Consider the following 20,148-nt stretch of genomic DNA (forward strand, 5'->3'; position numbering starts at 1 on the left):
TACTGCAGAAACTATCAATGGAAAAAGTAACATGTTTGATTGTAGATTGCCATTCCATTACTGTACTCCATTCATGGTGTATACACAGACACATTTCATATTTTGTATACATTGTGCTTCACTTACGGTTGAAGTTTGAGTATGCAACTTCCCAGAGGACCTATGTTCATCCCATGGAGGACTCTGCTGTGTGCACTCTATGTTTTATCAGTGTTTGGGGATTGTATGCTCTAATGTTTGTTTGGCTTGTGGTTAATAAAATACTAATAGCAAACAATAAAGCCAGCATGTTGTTATCACATTAACAATTCAATTAAAAAAGGATGACTAAGTCTTCAGAGCCCCAGCTTTATTGACATTGGTTCAAGGTTATACACAGATATGATACATTTTACAAATTATACACTTCACAATGTTCAGTCAAAAACATCTTCACCAAATACAGGGAGCAAAAGCATTGTAGACAAGGACATGCATTAACAGCAAGAAAAAGCTCTATCCCTTCATAACTGAGCCTCTTCGGTTACAGCAGATTGTCACAGAGGATGATGAATCTTTGGAATTTTCTGCCCCAGTGGGTTGTGGAGGCTAGAACATTGGAGGTATTCAAAGAGGAAGGAATTGAGGGCTATGGGGAATTGGCACAGAGGAGGATAGGAGTCCTGGGGCAGATCAACCACGATCATATTGAATGGCAAAAAAAGTTCTTCCGTAACTGTACATCCCAAACCTACAACATCTACGACGTGGTAGGGGAAGGGGAACACGCACATGTTTCCACATCATCTCCATGTTTCCAGCTTGGAAATCTATCGCTATTCCTTCATCACCATGAGATAGGGAGCTTCAGGAATCCCAATCTACAAATGCACTGAGAGAATCCCTTCATCATGCAGACTGTTGTTTTGCAGGGAAGTGACTTATCCAAAGGTACAAAGGGATTGGCAATCAATGCTGTCTTTGCCAAAAATGTCCAGATCACAGGAACTGATTAAAACAATGTGAGAAAGGTGAAAGGGCAGAGAAGCCAATGTGAAGCGGCTCAGTGGCACAGCTGCTGCCTCACAGCTTCAGTGACATAGGTTCATTCCTGACCCTGGGTGTTGTCTGCGTGGAGTTTGCATGTTCTCCCTGTGACTGCATGGGTCTGCTTCCTCATGCCAAAGGCGTGAAGGCAAGTTAATTGGCCAGTGTAAATTGTTCCTGGTGGGTACACGAGTGGCAGAATCTGAGGGGATCTGATGGAACTGTGGGGAAAATAAAATAGGATTTGTGTTAATGGGTGCTTGATGGTTGGTGTGGACCCAGGACCCAGCCAGTTGCCTGTTGCCTTGCTGTATGACCTGTGTCTATACACACACACACACACACACACACACACACACACACACACACACACACACACACACACACACACACACACACACACACACACACGCCTCTTGCTCTACACCAAGAAAAAGCAGGATCCAGAAGCAGATTTGTTGGGATGACTAGAGAAAGCGCATCACTCAATTACAGCTGTGGCTCCACATTAGGTTGTTGCCTTTGGGTGAGCTGGTGGATGACATTGAGAGTTCTGGAATAGAGACCGGTTCACTGTGAGACCTGCTACTCCTTCTCCTACAGTGTAACGGTCCCCTTTCCAATAACTCTGTGCTGCCTTGGCCCAGTCCTGCAGTGGACAAGACTGATAGAAGAAATCACCAATGCTTGACTGATCATCCCGTGACCGTTTTACCTGGAAATACATGAGCATTAACCATGGACCACTGTTAAATGTACATGTGATTACATTGCCTTTCAACAATCCTTGATATAATCTTGGTTTTGACTTTAAAGAGGATGCATCAGTGATTTGACAAACTTCACACTACACATCAAAATGCTTTCATCGTCCAACACTTTAAAGTTTTCAGGAACCAGTGCACATTAGAGACTGAACCAGTCTGCAGACTTCCTCTGCCCAACACAAGAGGCTGCCTTGAGGAATGGTGCTATCGTGGGTTCTACTGTCTGAATCACAATTTCCTAACTGTGTCACTTCAATGTGCTACACTATCGCACCATTCTTCAAAGAATACTGGTTTGCCATTGAACTGTCACAGGCTGCAGTTAACTATATGATAGCCTTTGTTCTCACATTGAAGGTTATTTTTATTCTGTTGTAACAAGAAACTTAAAACTGAAAATATTACCAAGTGTTTGCAAGGACAAAAATACCTTTTAGAAAGGCGAAGGTTACTTGGTCCAATAGATCCGTCTTTTGATTGATCTCAATCTCACCTTCCTCGATATTGCAGATGACACCAGGATGCCTTCACTATAGCAACCAGTTTGTTAGGTACGTGGAGCACACCTTCCCACTAGTGTTACAAGAAATGAGGGAGAATAAATTTTGCTTGTCATTTGTAAAAGAAATGTCATCTTGTATCCAACAGAGCAATTCTCCTCAAAACCATAAAATATACATATCAGGAACTTTTTGAAAAGTTTGGGCCTTGGCAGCTGAAGACATAGCCACAAATGGTGGAGCAATATAAAATGGGGTAACCTGATTGAAAATAAGAAACAGTGGAAATCTTTCCCCCGTTGAGCAACCTTCTGGTTGTCCATGACAATTTACATCAATCCTTCCTTTAAATGGTGATGGGATAAATGATGGTACCTATTATGCTGGTAACAGATTTGGGAGCACAACCATCTCTAAAAATATTCTGATCTGGAAATATGTAGCTGATTGTTTGGCATCAATGGGTCTAGATCCTGAAACTCTGTACCTAACACCATGGAAATATCTTCACCAGAAGGACTGCAACAGTTCAAGGTGGTGACTCATTACCACCTTCCTAAGGTTACCAGGGATAGGAAATAAGTGACAACTTTAATAGCAATGATTATACCTTGAGCATGGGTAGTAAATGTTTAGAGATCGGGAATGTTAGAGGATTGAAACTCAGTCCATGCTGAGTTTATTGATCTCAGTGGACATGGTGGGACCCTCTCTGCATTTGGACCTGGAGATAGAAAGAACCAAAGGCAGCAATAACTGGCTGCTAGATAGTTTGTGCCTTTGGGTTTCAGTTGAAGACAGGAATCAGCTAGGCTGCAGTGCCTCCCATACTCAAATCATTCACCAAGTGAATGATTTATTGTACTTGGGTGAGCTGCTGGAAGCTGTTTGAAATCCATGGAACTAAATTCTCATCAAAAGCAGCCAATCTCAATGGAAACTTTGGAAAAGAGCACTTTTGAATATTTTATTGACTAAACGCTTTTCCTTCTGCACTGGAGATATAAAACTCAAATGTTTATTCCCTCCTCCTTGCATCTGTAATCCCCCGATTCAACAATTCCAAAACTTGCCTGGCTAACGCCCTCTATAATGTGAACTCATGTAAACTTCTCTTGTCAAGGGCCCAAGTACCATCTCTTCCACCCATCATTCCATCTTTCCACTGGTCCCCTGCCCAGCAACACCTCAAGAGTTGAAACTTAGTTTTCTAATTCTTCTGTTGGCTTCACCACTCCCTATCTCTGATACCTTCCCCACAATCTCTACAACCTCCGAGGCATCTGCACTCTCCTATCCCTTCGCTACCCTGATTTACATTACTCCAACATTGGTAGCTGCACCTTCAGGTACCAAAGCCCAATGAATTCCCTTCTAAATAAGTCCACATCTTTCACTTCCTATAAGGCAAGCCTTAAAACCTATTTAGGCCAGTTGCCTAATGTCTGTTTATGTGACTCAGTATCAAACATTGTTTAATAGTGCCCATGTGAAGCACTTTGGGACATTTTACAACGTCAAAGGTGCTATAACAATGTAAGTTGTTGTCCTGAGCCCTGGACACTGGTCTTTCCAATTCACCTTGAATTCAATGGGAATTCCTTCCCTACTCCTGAGTAGAAATTTTTTTTTCCAGGGATAGTGCAACAGACATTGTCAGAAGACAAATATAAAATGTTGTGGCAAGCAATAAAGCTTAATCCAATTTTTGAAGGCTCGAGAATTTGAAGAATTTTTTTGCAATAAACTGTTACGCAACCAAAATTCATCCTGACTGCAATATAGAGTAATCTCAAGGAGACAGCAGAACAGTATAAAATTTACTCTAATAAGACAGTATTTTGAGAAAGACCAATATGCTTGAAAGGAACATTGAGAAGGGGCCATCTGCTACCACGGAGTTTATTAAATTGTGATGTTGTGCTTCATAACCTATTTTCATATTCAGTCTTAATACTTCATAATACAGCACAGTTTTTGGGAGCTCTCATCACCATCTCTCCAATTTCAATGCCAATTTAGCTGAACCTGAACTGCATTTAGCTAATCTTCCTTGGTTGTGGCCAAAAGAACATACTTTGCACCAATATTGCAGAACATTAATGGGGCTCTTTTGTCTTTTTAACTTTAATGATCCCTTGGTATGATTGCCACATTTAGAATGGATGCCTGGTACAGACAGTGGCTGGGGTAACAGGGTAGTGCAAGTACAGCACAATAACAACTGTTCCATCCACATAAGCACCTTAATGGGTATGGTGGCATGGTGGCTAATAATTCAGTAGCATTTTCTAATGACTTGCTGATAAGTTCAAGTCCTACCACAGCAGCTGGGACCTTGCATTCAATGCATTAAATAAATTGAAAAATCAAAGGCTACAAATTGGAAGTTGAGAAATAAGCAATGGTTATAAAAAACACGTGGTTTACGATGCCTTTTAGGGTTGCATATTGTTGATGGGAGACAAATCCATCCAACATAAATTAACAATCTGAAGTGCCCTTCCTTCCAACACAGTTTGAGCTCTGCTTTTGGTCAGACAGCCACACAAAAAATAGAAAACAGCCGCACTGTCAATGTGAAAATCAAGACCAACAAATTATTTTCAGACTACCATCACTCTTGTGCAGGCAAGTGCAGCACCCAATTGAGCACAGCAAGATCCCAGAAACAGCAGGAGACAAATGTGTTCTCTGTAGCATAGTGCTAGGATATTGAAATGCCTGTTGAATAATATGTAATAATTGTTTTGTTTTTCTTTGCATAAACCCAAATACATCAATGTTTCCCTGTATTAAAGAATGCACCCCCTCAGCATAGGTTAGAGGCAGAGGTCAAGGATCCAAGTCCCAATTCAGAGAACGGAGCCCAAAAGCCTGGCTGATGCGCACAGCTGTCCTATGGGACTGCTGCACAGATGGTTGAGAGGTGAAACTGAGATCCTACCTTCTCCCGTAGGGGCACACGGATGATCCCATAAGGAGCAGGTGAGCTCCCCTGGTGAGCTGGCCAATGTTTATACTTCAACCTGTACAGGTGATCTGATCATTATTGGAGTTTGCTATGTACAGACTGGTTGCTGTATTTCATACATTACAGCAGTAAATATGCATCAAAAAGATCCTCTGCTGCCTGTAAATGGTAACCATTCTGTGAAAGGAACGATACAGATGCAAGTCTTTTTTTTAAACAGCTGCTTAACCTGACCAACTTGCTCTGTTTCCAGAATATGCTATTTCACTTCACATTTACAGTTCTTATTTTGTCTCTATGTTCTGCGATCCTCCCAGTGCACACCCTGATTTACCAGGAGGAGCTGGGATAAATGACAAATCACATGCACGTTCCCTTCCAGTAAACAGGGTGACCTCTTTACTTCCCCGGTACCAGACACCATTGACTCTACTGAGATGACAGTAGGAGTGACAGTTGCTCTCTCATAACTCAATCATGTGGCTATTATCCCCTGTCCTGATCCAGTGATCCTGAAAACCCCAGTTAAGGCCACTTAACAGCTTGGACTGACAATCAAATTGCGGGAAGGGGAACAGAAGATTCAGCACAACCCCCACCCCTGCCTTAATCATTATAAACACCTACTTAAAGTGCCCCACCAGAAGCGGTCAAAACTTAATTCCTGTGTACACCTCTGTCAAATTTGGAAGCCAGCTGCTACATTAACTGCAGCTTATTGCCAAGAGAACACATGATCTTTACGATGCTCTCCACACTACATACATTGGTCTCCAATACATGCAATTACTACCGGTACTTTCCTTTCAACCATTTTGTCACACTTCAGCATGCTCGCACTTTCCTGGCCAGTTACCTGTGGGAAAGCATATATTTTATCCTTTCCTGCTTAAAATGTTGTTTGAGGATTTGCTTAGAGCTGCTTCTCCCCTGCCCTCCCACACCATGAGCCAGTCACTCCTTCACTGCGTTCTCCGTCCTTGAAACCCTTTGTCCCTTTCTCCACTTTCTCCTTCTTCCTGCCTCCTTTTTTACTCTCTAACACCCTTCCTCTTTTTCATCTTTTTCTTCTCCCTCCACTCTCCTTTTCTCCCTCCCTCCACCCTCCTTCCCCCACCCTGCTCCCTCATTTCCAAATCACCCTGTGAGATTTCCTACACGACTCCCCTCACCAACTCCCATCTCCTCCCCAACTCAAAATAGAGCCCTTCCTCCACCCTTGCCCTTATCTCCCACCAACCAACACCCACAGGTCCCATTAGCGGAGCAAAAACAGAGAAGCATTAACTCTGTTTCTCTCACCCCAGATGCTGCCTCACTTGCTGAGTATTTCCAGCTTTCTCTGTTTTCTTTTAATTTTAGGTTCCCACCATGTGCAGAATTTTGCTTTACAAGAACACAACGACGATAGAAGAGAAAGAGTAGGCTGAACAATAAAGGAAAAAAAGAGGACAGAGAACTAATGCACAAATAGAGCAGGAGACAATGGCAGGGAGCACATACTGACAGCACAAAGCACAGACACAATCGCAGTCAGGCGGAAAATAAAGGCAACAGAATCTGTGACTTACCACGGGTGATAGTCCAAGCAGTAAAAGCTTTTCTACATAACTAGCATCCAACATTCTTCATATGTTTGTTATTATAACGGAAGCCAGGAAACCTTTTAAAAAAGGGGTCCTTTAAAAGCTTATAGCATTACCTGACACCGCAGTTGGTTGGGTTTACAGAATACTAACTTGGGCAATCCTCTTAAAGGGATAAGCTGGGTCAGCAGACACAGACCCCCAGCTGCCCCGCTCCCATGGGAGATCCCCTGGTATGATACACAATGATCAGTGGCCCCCCACTTGATAATACCTGCACACTGCTAATTGGCGGTTAGGAGGAGGGAGCCGACTGCACACAAAGTAAAACATAAAGAAATCTCAGATTCTCTGCTGCTCATGTGATCGTCTTTTCAAGGTGAGAGACAGACTGGGTCCACCCCACTATCACCCACCCCCTCTACATTACCACTACCCCATCAGAATTTCTGCCTCTGAGCAAGCTCCAGAACCCATTAATTGGAGATTAGTTTTCGGAAGAGATTTATCACAATGTGTCTGTGATTAATGAAGCTGTCTGCTGGGCCCTCTGAGACTTTGCACTGCTCACTCGCTCAACATCTTCTCTGAGAAAACATCGACTCTGCAAAAAATTTTAAAAAAACATTTGCAGCTTCCTAAGATGGGTGTTCTCCTGGGACTGAAGACCAAGCAGGAGAGCCTAGATTGGTCTTCTACACAAATGAGTTTTGTGTTTTCTGCTTTCTTTCCCCAATAGGTTTCACAGAGTTTAGAGAACATCATGAATTAGTAGCAATGCATCGAAGAGCGAAGTACCCTCAGTCACCTCAAGCTCCACCCAATGAAGGACCTCAGTGAAGTGCCAAACATGGGGTCACCTACTACAAGCCACAACTGGAAACCTAAACCAACCAACATTAATTGTTTGTTAAAGGAGAGAGCATTTCTTCATGGATCTTACACACTGCCCTTGGCTCCCAACTTAAAATGGAGAGCTATGTCCTATCCATCCATGTCACTGGGAACTAGGGGCCACTCTTGTGTTTGGGAGCAGAGAGTCCAAGAAAAGTAACCTTGAAGAACAGGCATGTAAAGATGATAGGGTTCAGGTTGGTGCAACTGGACTGTGAGATTATTGGTAAATGGATGGTTTGAATAATGTAAAGTTGGGAGGTGATTAAAAGAAAGGTGGAATAAAGAGGTGAAAGTAACATGGTTTAGAGTGAATGGGTAGTGTGAAGTGTTGTATATGAACAGAATGAAGTCAGAGTGAATTGTGTACAAATTAAAGTCCAAATACTAAGGATATAAAATGGGGGTAGAGAGACTGCTGGGAATATACAGAAGAGTCCTCCCCACCTGTAGTTTTGAATGGAGACACAGCCAATCTGGTCAAGGGAGCAGTGAAACAGGAACAGGCTATTCTGTGCCTCAAGCCTGTAGCATTGTATTTCTACATCCTGCCTTGAGCGCAAATGGTTTCTGTTCTTATTTATTTTTGGGGTTTCTTTTATTGGTTTTTGTCAATGGTCAGCAAAATTAGGTACCTTGGTTATTAAAAAGAACTTCAGGTGAGAGATGCATCAACTTTCAGTCTCAGTGAAGTACAATGAACTCAAACATGGTGTTAGATACATGAGCAGGTTTAGTCATTTTATTAAAGTCCACTACAGTCCACCAGTTCACCTGTCACAGCACTGGCCAACGCATCAAGTGGTGTTCACGAGTGGCCCGTACAAGAATTTTGTAAACCGCTTCGGAAATTCTTAAAGCAAAATTAATAAAAGTGTAAATTCTGCATGGTTGGCATTTATTGTTTTCATAGAATTTTACCAATGAAAAACTTTTCCAATTAGGCCTTTGGGGGTGATTTTTCTGTTCTTAATCTATTAAAGCTGAACTGTTCAAGCCCAGGCACAGTTGCGCCTCAACAATCTTCCTGCCTTTGCTTTATTCTCCTGATATCCTTAAGAAATTCTGCTCACCTTGGACCTAAAAATGTCAGCTCACACAGTGAACATTCCTAGATCTCCACTACCCTTGTGGGAGAATGTGTCATAGAGAGCTAGAGCATGGAAACAGGCACTTCGGTCCACCAAGTCTTTGGTGACCGTCACCCAACCATTTACACTAATTCTTCATTAATCCCATTTTTATTTTTTCTCCCCTCATTTCATTAACTCCCCCCAAGATTCTACCACTCACCTATACACTAAGGGATGTTTACAGCAGCCAATTAACTTACTGACCCACACATCTTCGGGATCCAGGAGGAGACTAGAGCATGTAGAATGGGGTAACGTGCAGACGTTCCGATACAGATAGTACTGGAGGTAAGGATTGAACCTGGGTCTCCAGTGCTGTGGGGCAGTGGCTCTACCAGCTGTGCTATTGTGCCTTCCTGACATAACTTTACTCCTCAGTTAAAAGACTGATGCAAAACAGAGAGGCAATGGGAGAAATTAAGAAGCACGTAACATGGTAGAGCCCAATTTAAAATCTATGTCTGTGGACCATTTGTGGTCTCTATAACCTATGAATGCCAAGCGACTCTGCATATAATCAAGAATCCCAATTGAGCGTGTCCAAGCAGAGGCTGGGGACAGGGTTGGCAGTATAAGTATTCTGGATTACTAAACCCACTCTACACCAAATTTGCTTGTCTGTTTTGGGCACTCAGCAAGTCTATACGGAACTGACTTTGACCATATGCTTGAATTGTGTTGAATTGATAATGATTTAAATCAATTGATACCCCAAAATATCTCCACACTACACTAACCAAGGGATAAGCAAAAACCTGCATGCAGGACTGCAGTGCTCAGAGCACAGAGGTTCTCCTGTCACAGTATTAGGGTTGCATCCTTCTTATATTCAGTTTTGTCTAGTTGGGACTATGCAAACCTGGAGGATTGGGAAATGCTGATTGTAACCCGATCTCAAAGAAACTCTGGCTGTCCAAAGCAACTGATGGCACCAATAACTATGGAAATGAAGACAGGAGACACAAGAAGGACAGGTTTGTGTTTCGACGGCACTATATCACCGTAGCCAATAAAATGGTTCTGAAGCATTGTCACTCATGAAAGCAGCAAAACAAAAGAGCTGGTGTTTGACCTCAGGAAGGTGGGTGGGTGGGGGGGGGGGGGGTGCATGGTGTACACGCTTCTGTTTATATCAGTGCTGTTGAGGTCAGGAGGGTTGAAAGCTTCATGTTCCCAGCAGTGAACATCACTAATAGCCTGTCCTGGTCCAACCACATAGACACCACGGCTAAGAAAGCTCACCAGTGCCTCTACTTCCTCAGGAGCATAAAGAAATTTGCCATGTCCCCTTTGACCCTCACTAATTTTATCAATGCACTATAGAAGGCATCCTATCTGGATGCATCATGGCTTGGTATGGCAACTGCTCTGCCTAAGACCTCAAGAAACTGCAGAGAGTTGTGGACACAGCCCAGCACATCACAGAAACCAGCCTCCCCTCCATGGATTATGTATATGCTTCTCGCTGCCTTTGTAAAGCAGCCAACATAAAGACCCCACCCAGCCTGAACATTCTCTCTTCTCCCCCCTCCCATCAGGCAGAAGATACAAAAGGCTGAAAGCACATACCACCAGGCTCAAGGACAGCTTCTATCCCGCTGTTATAAGACTATTGAACGGTCCCCCAGTACGATAAAATGGATTCTTGACCTCAGTCTACCTTGTTATGGCCTTGCACGTTATTGTCTGCCTGCACTGTACTTTCTCTGTAACTGTAACACTTTATTCTGCATTCTGTTGTTGTTTTCCCTTGTACTACCTCAATGTACTGACGTAATGAAATATCTGTATGGATGGCATGCAAAACAAAGTTTTTCACTGTACCTCTGTACATATGACAGTAATAAACCAATTTACCAATATACATAAATATCAACAGCAATGTCCCACAAACAACAACGCAAGAACGTTAAGTGGGGGTTAAATATTAGCCAGAGTTGCAGGGAGAATTCTCATTCTTTTTTTCAAGATATTGGCATCATATCTTTGGCATCTACTTGGAAAAGCAAATGGGGCCTTAGTTTAACATGCCATTCAAAGAGATGGAACCCCAGATAGTGCAACATTCCTTTATACCAAGGGCACTCTCCTTTCAACACTGCACTGAAATGGCAGCCTAGGTTTTTGTGTTCAAATCTGTGGAATGAGACTTCAAGCCATAATCTTCTGACCCAGAAGAGAGGGACCTACTCCAGCTGAAATTAGTAACTCAAATGCATCTATGATGAGTTAGATTACATTTCACCCAATTGGTCCCAGATGTATTTTGCTGTTATTTGACCATGGTAGACAGCATCAAGTAATTGGCTCATTTGGTCCTGTTCTGCAACAATAAAACAGGCATCTAATTTCTCCCCTATTTCTGTAACCCTCGAAAATGTTAACACAGTTGAAGAATGCCTTCCAGCAGTTTTATTTAATGCACAGTGCATTGCTTGCCTTGTAGACATCACACCAGTCTCTCACTCTCTCAGTCTTTTCAATTTAATTTTCACACCATGTCTCATTGTTATGGTCACTCATTTACCAAGGTCGTGAGTGCATTGCACACATTGTTAAAATCGTCACGGGTCAGGAAGTAACAAGGTTCGAATTTAACCCTGTGCTTTGGAGAATATCCATTAACCCACTGGCCTATCAATCTCACAGTTTCCAAACCTCTTGATCACATTATATCTTTATCACTCATGTCAACCAATGCATGACTCTGAACCCATTCAATTTTTATTTTATAAAATCCTAAGAAATGATCAAATGTTATCTGCTATTGCTCACTGTATTGGAAATCTGTTGACAGCTAGCTCTTTGTATACGTCTTTTATCCAGCTCTGTTTAGCATCAATTCTCAAAAAAAATAGCTGTCTTCCAAGCAGATTAGAAAGGCTGTGGCAATTATCTGACAAGTTTCCTTCACCCAAATTTGCTCTCATATCATTGTTCATCAGACAGTCCATCTATCGAAGCACTTACCTATCCTTGTACCATTTGGTTCTGCCTGCATATTCCCCACTGTTCAACATAGTGTTTTCTCAGGAGTTAAGTTTTGCTATTCAAGGAAGCTGATCTGTTGCTGTTTCTGTAGCTGGTTGCTTTGAATCAATTCGTCCACCATAATATTACTTCTTCCTATACACCTCTGAATGATCTTCCTTTCCCAAAGGTTTTTATTCGGAGAGCCATTAGAATGCAGTATAAGCTATTAGATAGCATGGTTCAAGTGAATAACTTGGGGAAATGAGATAATCACATGAGGAAGAAAGGAATAAAAAGCAATACCGATAGGGTTAGACTTGTGCCAAACATAAACACAAATATTCACTGGTTGCACAAGAGACTGCAGATATTGGAATCTATAGCAACAAACAAGATGCTGGAGGAACTCAGTGGGTCTGTGAAGGGAATTGGACAGACAACATTTTGGGTTGAGACACTTCACATCAACTGATCTGGACAATCAGTCCAGATGAAGGGTCTCGACCCGAAACGTCAACTGTCCATCATCTTACTGCTCCAATACTGTTCCTCCAGTATCTTGTTTGTTGCTAATATATACTGGTTGGCTCATCTGACCTGCTATAACTTGTATAATGCCAACTATCTTTATCAGCCCAATGTTTACTTTTTTCCAATCTAAAGTCTTTGTCTTATTAATATCCAATTTATCAAACTAGGAGGAAGACTTGCACTTACACAGTGACCTCCATGGCCTTAGTACACCTCAACCAATGAATGCTTTTGAAGTGCAGTTACTGTTATATTGTAGGAAACATGCAGCTAATTTGCGCATAGTAAGATTCCATAAACAGCTATGCAGTACAATCTGTTCTTTTGGGATTTTGATTGAAGACTAAATATTGACCACAACAATACGGTAGCAACATCGTTGTGTTACTGGACTGGAAGCATGAATTCTGAATCACTGATCTCACGACATGTGTTTGGATCCAACCTAGGGAATTTAAATTCAAGTAAGTAATAATATCTGGATTTTTTTTTTACATATAAGTCAATCACTGGATTGCCTTAAGACCCACCTGGTTCATTAACATCCCCCAAGGAAGGAAATCTGCCATCCTTACCTTGTGTGGCCTATATGTGACTTTCGTCTCAAAAACAGGGTTGACTTTTACCTAGCCTGGGAGGAGTTAGGGATGTACAATAAATACTGTCATCACCATGACACCCATGTCCTGTGACCAAATAAGTTAAGGAAAAGTGTGATACGTTATCTATTTGATGCAAAGGCAGGTATTTTGGTAAATACTGAGAAACATAATCACTGCAAAGTCATCTTCCAGACCAAGAAAGTAGATGGGCAAATAATGAGAGATCTTCAAATTAGCGGTTCCCAACAAGTGGAGCAGATGAGGGAGAGCTTGCTGAAAATATTGTGGCCTGAAAATAGAATCACTTCATGTCGTTTTTGTTGCATTGAAAGTCAACTTTAGCTGGAGTGAAGTGCGATATTAATCATTTCCAAACTGTTTTCCTTCACTCTGCAAATTTGATCAAGTGTTCCCCAACATGATCACCCTTCCCCATCTGACATCAGTCAAACATGGGATGACCTCACTCCCTGTGGAACATTCCATTGGGGCAGTGGTGAGAAACTTAGACCACATTGTCTTGGGTGAACATTTATTGTGCATCTTGGCATAGCCATGTTTCATAATCCAGTGCTGGATTGGGAGGTATCCATAATATAAGTCCCTTGATCTTTTAGGCACACACTTCATGCCACACATTGAACTGACCCCTACAATCACAAAGCCAATACCCCACCCCTACAACTCCCCACCACCACCTAGAGTCCAGAAGCTAATCCCCAGACATTGTTTCTCAGAAACCCCCATGCCCACAGAACCCAATTCTTTGAATCCCTGAGACTTTGTAACCATGAAGATCCCAACCATGAGGCCCTCAGTCTGAATAATCCTTGCCCATCAGAACCCCTCACCATGGTCTCATCTTGCATTCCATCCCAACCCCTAGGAACCAATCCTTGGCCAAGGGTCACTGGCCCTCTCTTTCCCCCCAAATGCTCCCCTCAAACTTCATTCCCAGTTTGTACATTTTCCATAACAGAGAAGTGAACGGCCTTACAGTAACATCCTAGTCTCTGGGTACACTGTGCTACAACCATTTGATGTACCCATTTATATACACTAGAATCCCCAGATAAATGTATTTTGTTATTGCTGGTACATTGTCACAGGAGTGCCAAATTCAGTTGGCAATGTACGCTTTTATTCCCAAGTTGGCAAAGGATATGGGAAAACAGAGTTAGAATTTGCTAATCTCAAAGACACCTGAAGGTTACGCACCACTATGGCAGAATATTCCACGCACTGTGCATCTTACACTTGCCCCTGTCCTCCTCCATCCATCTATCTGTCCTAATTTATTAATCCATTCCATCGCTCACTGGCCACCTACTTCTATTATAACCTCTATAATGCTGTGTTGAAATGGATGTTTCATTCCTATCATAATGAAGAATCGTCCAACTTACCAGGGGTACTGCCATGTCACATCTGCTGGCTCTCTTTCATAAAAGAAACTGTGATGCACTTGGTACTTCAGTTGTTCTGAAGATTTTCGCTCATTCAGCCAGTCTCCCGTTATTGTTCATTATTCACTCTCTCGCTCTCTCTGAAAGACATACAGAAAAGTCACCTATTTCAAACCGGTTGAATTTGCCCAGGAGCAAGGGGTCATTTTTCCGATTTCATGGTCCCAGTGGGGAATCCTCAGTCAGTGAGCAGTCATTGGATCGTGCCTGCCTTTATGACAGGCACCCTTGAGAGAAAGAGTAGTTCATCCGAGATACAATGTCAATCCTATACCCTTATTGTTCTAAAATGCTGCAATAAAGCAGACCACCAACCCTGTGATGTTGAGGAGAAAAAATTTAAGAGTAAAAAGAATTTTATCAGGTTATGACACAAACTAGAAATGAAATTCTTCTCCACGACGAAAACAGACTTCCACCTCTGGCAACCGCCCCAGTACCAGCAAGATAGCTAAGTGTAGCAGTCGCTGCATCTAATTGCCTTTCTCTCCCTGGGAGTGACTGAGATACTGAGATGTTGGAAGCTTCATTGGAGGAATTAAGTGCTGCCTTTTACTAACCAAGGCAGCAGTGGGAAATCTGGCTAAAGAGGGGAGGAATTTGGCAGGTTGCCTTGTCCAGCAGTTCCTGATAGGACGTGTGAGTGAGCAGATGGCCTGGGACAGTGGGGGAGATCTGAAGCAGCTTGGACTGCTGACTTCCAGAGAGGGCTGCCAGGTCTGGATGGAAGTCTTCATGGGGTTGACATCGTACGACCTTCTGGCCCTTAGCCTCCCCACCCACCACACTCCTGCCATTGAATGCCCCAGATGCAGACACAATTATTTTTTAATAACTGGTTAACAAATGATTAAAAGGAAACACATTCATTTCTGCTAACTTGCTTATAGACAGAGCTTTATTCCCTGGGGACTGTCGGGCAACCTGGGGCATTGATAAACCTTGCTCAAAGTCATGAGCCTTGCTGTTCGCTGTGCTGGGGCAGCTGGTTTAAAATGGTAGAAGCCTCCCGGTACCTTAGAGGTATGTCCCACTCAACATCTGGGTTGGAGTCAAGTGCAAAGAGTTAGAACAGAGAAGAAGATGAAGATTGTAAAAATAAATAAAGCTGTCAGGAAAAGAACGACCCATGACACCAGTCACTGCACAAGAAAATATGCTTCAGTTTTATATTTCTAGTGATTCTTTGCACAAAGCTGCTCTGTGTGGGAGTGACAGGATATTATAGTTGAGCTATATTGGTTACACAGTGCTGCTCACTGGCACTTATAAAGCTTGGCAATGTTGAAATAACCAGGACTAGAAAGAGTAACAATTCTGTCTTCTTCTAATTTTCCCCCTCTGCCTTCTCATCTCATGGAATTAGCTCTCTTACCTCAGGCTGTCGCACTGGGGGAGGTCATTACCTTCCAGTCGACATCGTCCAAGGCATGGTTGTTGAGTACGCTGGCAATCTGATCACTTTGTAGTGCAGTACTGCCGTATAACCTGCCCACAGCTCGCTGCATCTGGTTCTCACAGGGCAGCAGTCAAGGGCATGGACCAGGGTTACAGCCAGAACCAGGGGTGAGATTCCACAAGACTATCGCAGCTGTGGACCCTCAACGGGCTTGGACATTGGGAACCATCCCTCTCATTCCACCTCACCCCCTTGTAGAGCAAGATGCCTTGTGACACCAGATACTTACAGCTGCTGCCATCTTCGTCCCTCAGTTCCTCCATTTATATCAGAGAAATACCAGAGAAATCTGGACCAGAAAAGTCTACTTAGCCTGCGTCTCCACATTAGGGAATTTTTGGAAAATTTTGATCAGCTACAGAAGATAAAACTAGGAGCTTTATCCTCACCACCTGCAGAACTATTCCCAAACCCATCTCCATTACCCCACCCAAACTCACGATCCCCTCCGTTAACTTCTCCCTATTACCAAGACTCTCCTCCACCACTCTCAAACCCTTCCCATTAACCCCCAACCCCTCTGTAACCCCTTCCACCAAACTTCTCCTCTATTCCTCCATTCCCGACCCCCTTCCATTATCTCCACATCATTCCTCAATGTCCGTCTCCCTGCCCATTGCTCTCATCCCTCCCTCCTTTACCTGTTTCCCATCCACTACCCCCACTTGCAACCTCCATTCTCGCTCACCCATTCTCATTGCATTTAGCTCCAACCCTCTTCTCCCACCTTCACTCCTAACCTCCTATTCCCAGCCAGCAAACTTCACCACAAGCTTTGCTTCCTTCCCTCCCCAACTCCCAACCCCATTCCCATTTTCACTATTCACACCATGCCCCCAGAACCCTCTCACTCACATTCCCACAAGCCCCGGTCTGTTTCTCATTCCATCAATCTTCTCCCATCCTCCCAAACCCACTTCCACATCTCCACCTCACCCTCCCACACCTCACTCCATTCCCAAGATCCCACAATCCCACTATCACCCTTTCCCACTCTCCCGACCTCCTGCACCCCACACCCTCATTCTGGATTTGGATTTGCGAGGATTCCGCTCACTTTAGGGACAGGATCTTTCTCACTCGCTCCCCCCAGTGATAAAGAAACAGCCTCCGAGCTGCAGAACTCCACTGGGGCACCTCTTGTTTCCTGGACAGTACCTACTGCTCTGTGCTACAAAACAGCAGGAACACTTTTGTAACATCAAGACACATGGTGCTGGAAAACAGGTTATAAAACCAGAAACATTTGCCCATCTGTTCTCCTCACACACTGCCTTCCAGGTTATAGAATTGTTTTGGCACTGAAAAAGGTCGTTTGGTCCCTCAAGACTATTCTAGCTCTTTGTGATGCAGTCCATTCAGTTACATGCCTTCACCCCATTTTCCCCGTACCACTAGAAATTCCTTATTCTCTGATGCCTACACACTCAATGAAAGCCTCATTGTCGCCCATATTGCTTTATGTTAGTTATTGAACAATATTTTGTCCCGTTAGTATTTACTTATTTTATGACGCTCTTTGGGAGACATCACCAATATTCATTAACGCTTCTTTGGTTACGGGGCTCTTACGTTCCCGTTACAAGACATTCCCTTTTGCTCTGCAATCCCCCAGCACCTGCTCAGATTCGCCGCAAAAATCCAGCAGAATTGCAGACGAGGGAGAAGCGGTAAGGAAAAAAAACAAAGGCACCAGTTCAGGGAACCGGCCAGGCTCCTGGTATCGGGAGTCACTCAGATCAAATTTGCATTGTGAATGGAGATTTACATTTCAATCAAAGTTGTATTCTTATTGCCAATGTGAGGGAGAGGGTTTAAAGGTGACTGCCGGAAAGCACCAAAAACACGCTCACCTACAGTCCAGAGAAACGTGCACATTCCTCCTCTGTTACCGGTTGATTTTGAGGTTCTCTTTGAGCTAAATTAGGCGGGGACTGCGCCAACTTGAAGCCCAGCAACAAACAGGAAAACTCACTGACATTCGCAAGAACTTAATAAAACATTTTGTTGGTAACCTGCACTGGTCTTCACACAAGGAGCCACCCTCACCTGCGCCAGCTTCCCGTTCTAATTCGGGGTTCCTTGGGCAAAAGAGGGATGCGTCCTGACTCCTTGAACCGGTTTTGTAAAGAAGTCTATCCCTTCGTGAAGCCCATGCATTGAGAGTGTGAGGGCAGTGAGGCGGCACGACTCCTCCCCAGATTAGATTGCACTGTTTAAACGGCTCCAAAACCAAAGACAGGTGGGTCGTGGTATAAGTGGGTAGGTTACACTGATACAGCCTTTGCAGAATTAACACGAATTCCAATTTTTTTTTCAAATATTTTGATTTTTTTCTTTACAAAGGCAGTCCCTGACGAGGCAATGCTCTCTCTCCCACTAAGTGCCTGGCGTTTGCTGTCTGAATCCCTTACCTGTCGCCGATGAAATGTCCTTCCACAGAGGGAACGCTCCTTCTGCACGCCGCCTTCTGTAGAGATGGAAATATCTTCAGCGGCTGGGAGAGGAACGTACACCTGCCCCCACGGAGCTGAAGTAATCTTCTCTACCTCGGGGCTCACTTTTAGTGGAGGGTAGCGCTCTCCTCCAGTTCCCCCTCTCTCCCGCTCCTTCTCTGACAATTGTAATGAGGTAGGTGTAATCTTCATCACTGATGAAGCTGTCAGCCCTTTCTCTGTGAGGCTGACACGTACCCCTCCCACACTCCCCCGGATTCCTGTCCTTGGAACATGGTCGTTTCCTATAGTGTCACTTGAAGCCCAGTAGCTATGGGACCAGCGGCTAGCAGCCCTGTAGAGGGCATCTTTCGCCCAGAGGCGATGGTCTAAGTCACTCTTCCCTACACCACAGCATAACTGCTGATAGACTGCTGCACTGTGCAGTGCTGAGGGATCGAGCATGGTTATTTGCAAGCAGTTCCTTCAATGATTTACCTAAGGTCCCCTACAGAGGCAGTGATATTTTTATAACGTGCCCTAATTATTTCTGAAATGGGAATTTTTTTTTGCGTGGGATTAATGAACAGAGAGTAATTGACGCCAGTCAAGCTGTTGTTAGTAGAGGTTATAATTAAATTGATGGAATTAACATAAAGTTCTAAACTCTTGTTTTATTTCCCCCCTGCTTCCTGCCCGTATTCCTAAGGTTGTACATTTTGCCAGGATCTCGAGCATAATTCAGGACTAATTTATCATCCAGTTCCTCCGCAAAACCACTGTTCCATTTCACAATGACATTTCTGCTTGGTACAGAAGTGTGCTCTCTGTGGAGTGAATTTCTAATGACGTCACCTGCCTCATCTCTGCTCTGGTCATTGATGTTGGTAAGAACTTGCTGTGTGCAAATTAGCTCCTTCAGTTGGCTGCATCAGCAGAGAACGCACTGTAAAGTTCTTTGAGATAAAATAGGGGGCTATGTGGGAGGGAAGGGTTAGGTAGACCTTAGAGCAGGATAAAATGTCTGCACAACATGTTGGCCGAAGGGCCTGTACTCTGCTGTAGTGTTCTACATTCTATGTTCTATAAGGTGAGGTTGTGAGAAGTGTTGCCTGATTGACCTTGATGTTATCCCAATACAAGTGAACCTATAAAAAGCTAGACTACTGGATCTGCCAATTTGTTGTACTGGTGTGTTCTCACCTAGGCGATTTGTAAACTAGAATAATACTAAAGACAAAGAAAGCTTCCCTTCTCCAATTTCTGATCGTGTGGCAGAGACGGGAAGTTATGGGCAGCCACCAGTTACAGAGGAACTAAAGAGGAAAATATCCTCCAACTGTCCTTGTGTCTTCAGCCTGATGTAGGCTTGGATAGAGTGGATGTGGAGAGGATGTTTCCATTAGTAGGAGAGTCTGGGATCTGAGGGCACAACCTTAGAATAAAGGAGAGATAAGGAGGAATTTCTTCAACCAGAGGGTGGTGAATCTGTGGAATTCATTGCCACAGAGGGCTATGGAAGCCAAGTCATTGGGTGTATTTAAGGTGGACATTGATAGGTTCTTGATTGGTAAGGGGTTAAGGGTTACAGAAAGAAGGCAGGAGAATGGCATCCTCACACGTCACTGAGAAAGTGCTTCACTTTTGGTTATGGGATGGTTCCAAGTGAGATGCTAAATCGTCCTGTTCTCCTGGAGAGGAGAGATCCATGAGAAAAACAAGGGATTTCTACCCAGCATTACAAAAGCAGACTATCTAGCCATTAGTACAGCACTCTGCGGACATTGATTAACTATTCCATT

The 20,148-nt window shown here is 43.5% G+C and overlaps 1 long non-coding RNA gene across 1 annotated transcript; it reads right to left on the minus strand.

Annotated features, from left to right (window-relative positions):
* Nucleotides 1–348: 348 nt before the first annotated feature.
* Nucleotides 349–18,453, minus strand: LOC127582911 (uncharacterized). The gene is made up of 4 exons (XR_007958185.1): nt 18,326–18,453; nt 14,393–14,532; nt 2,224–2,366; nt 349–1,247 (listed from the first exon to the last, which is right to left on the minus strand). It is a non-coding gene; the product is annotated as an uncharacterized LOC127582911 (long non-coding RNA).
* Nucleotides 18,454–20,148: the final 1,695 nt, after the last annotated feature.

This window comes from Pristis pectinata, chromosome 25 (genome assembly GCF_009764475.1).
Source record: "Pristis pectinata isolate sPriPec2 chromosome 25, sPriPec2.1.pri, whole genome shotgun sequence".
NCBI lineage: Eukaryota > Metazoa > Chordata > Chondrichthyes > Rhinopristiformes > Pristidae > Pristis > Pristis pectinata.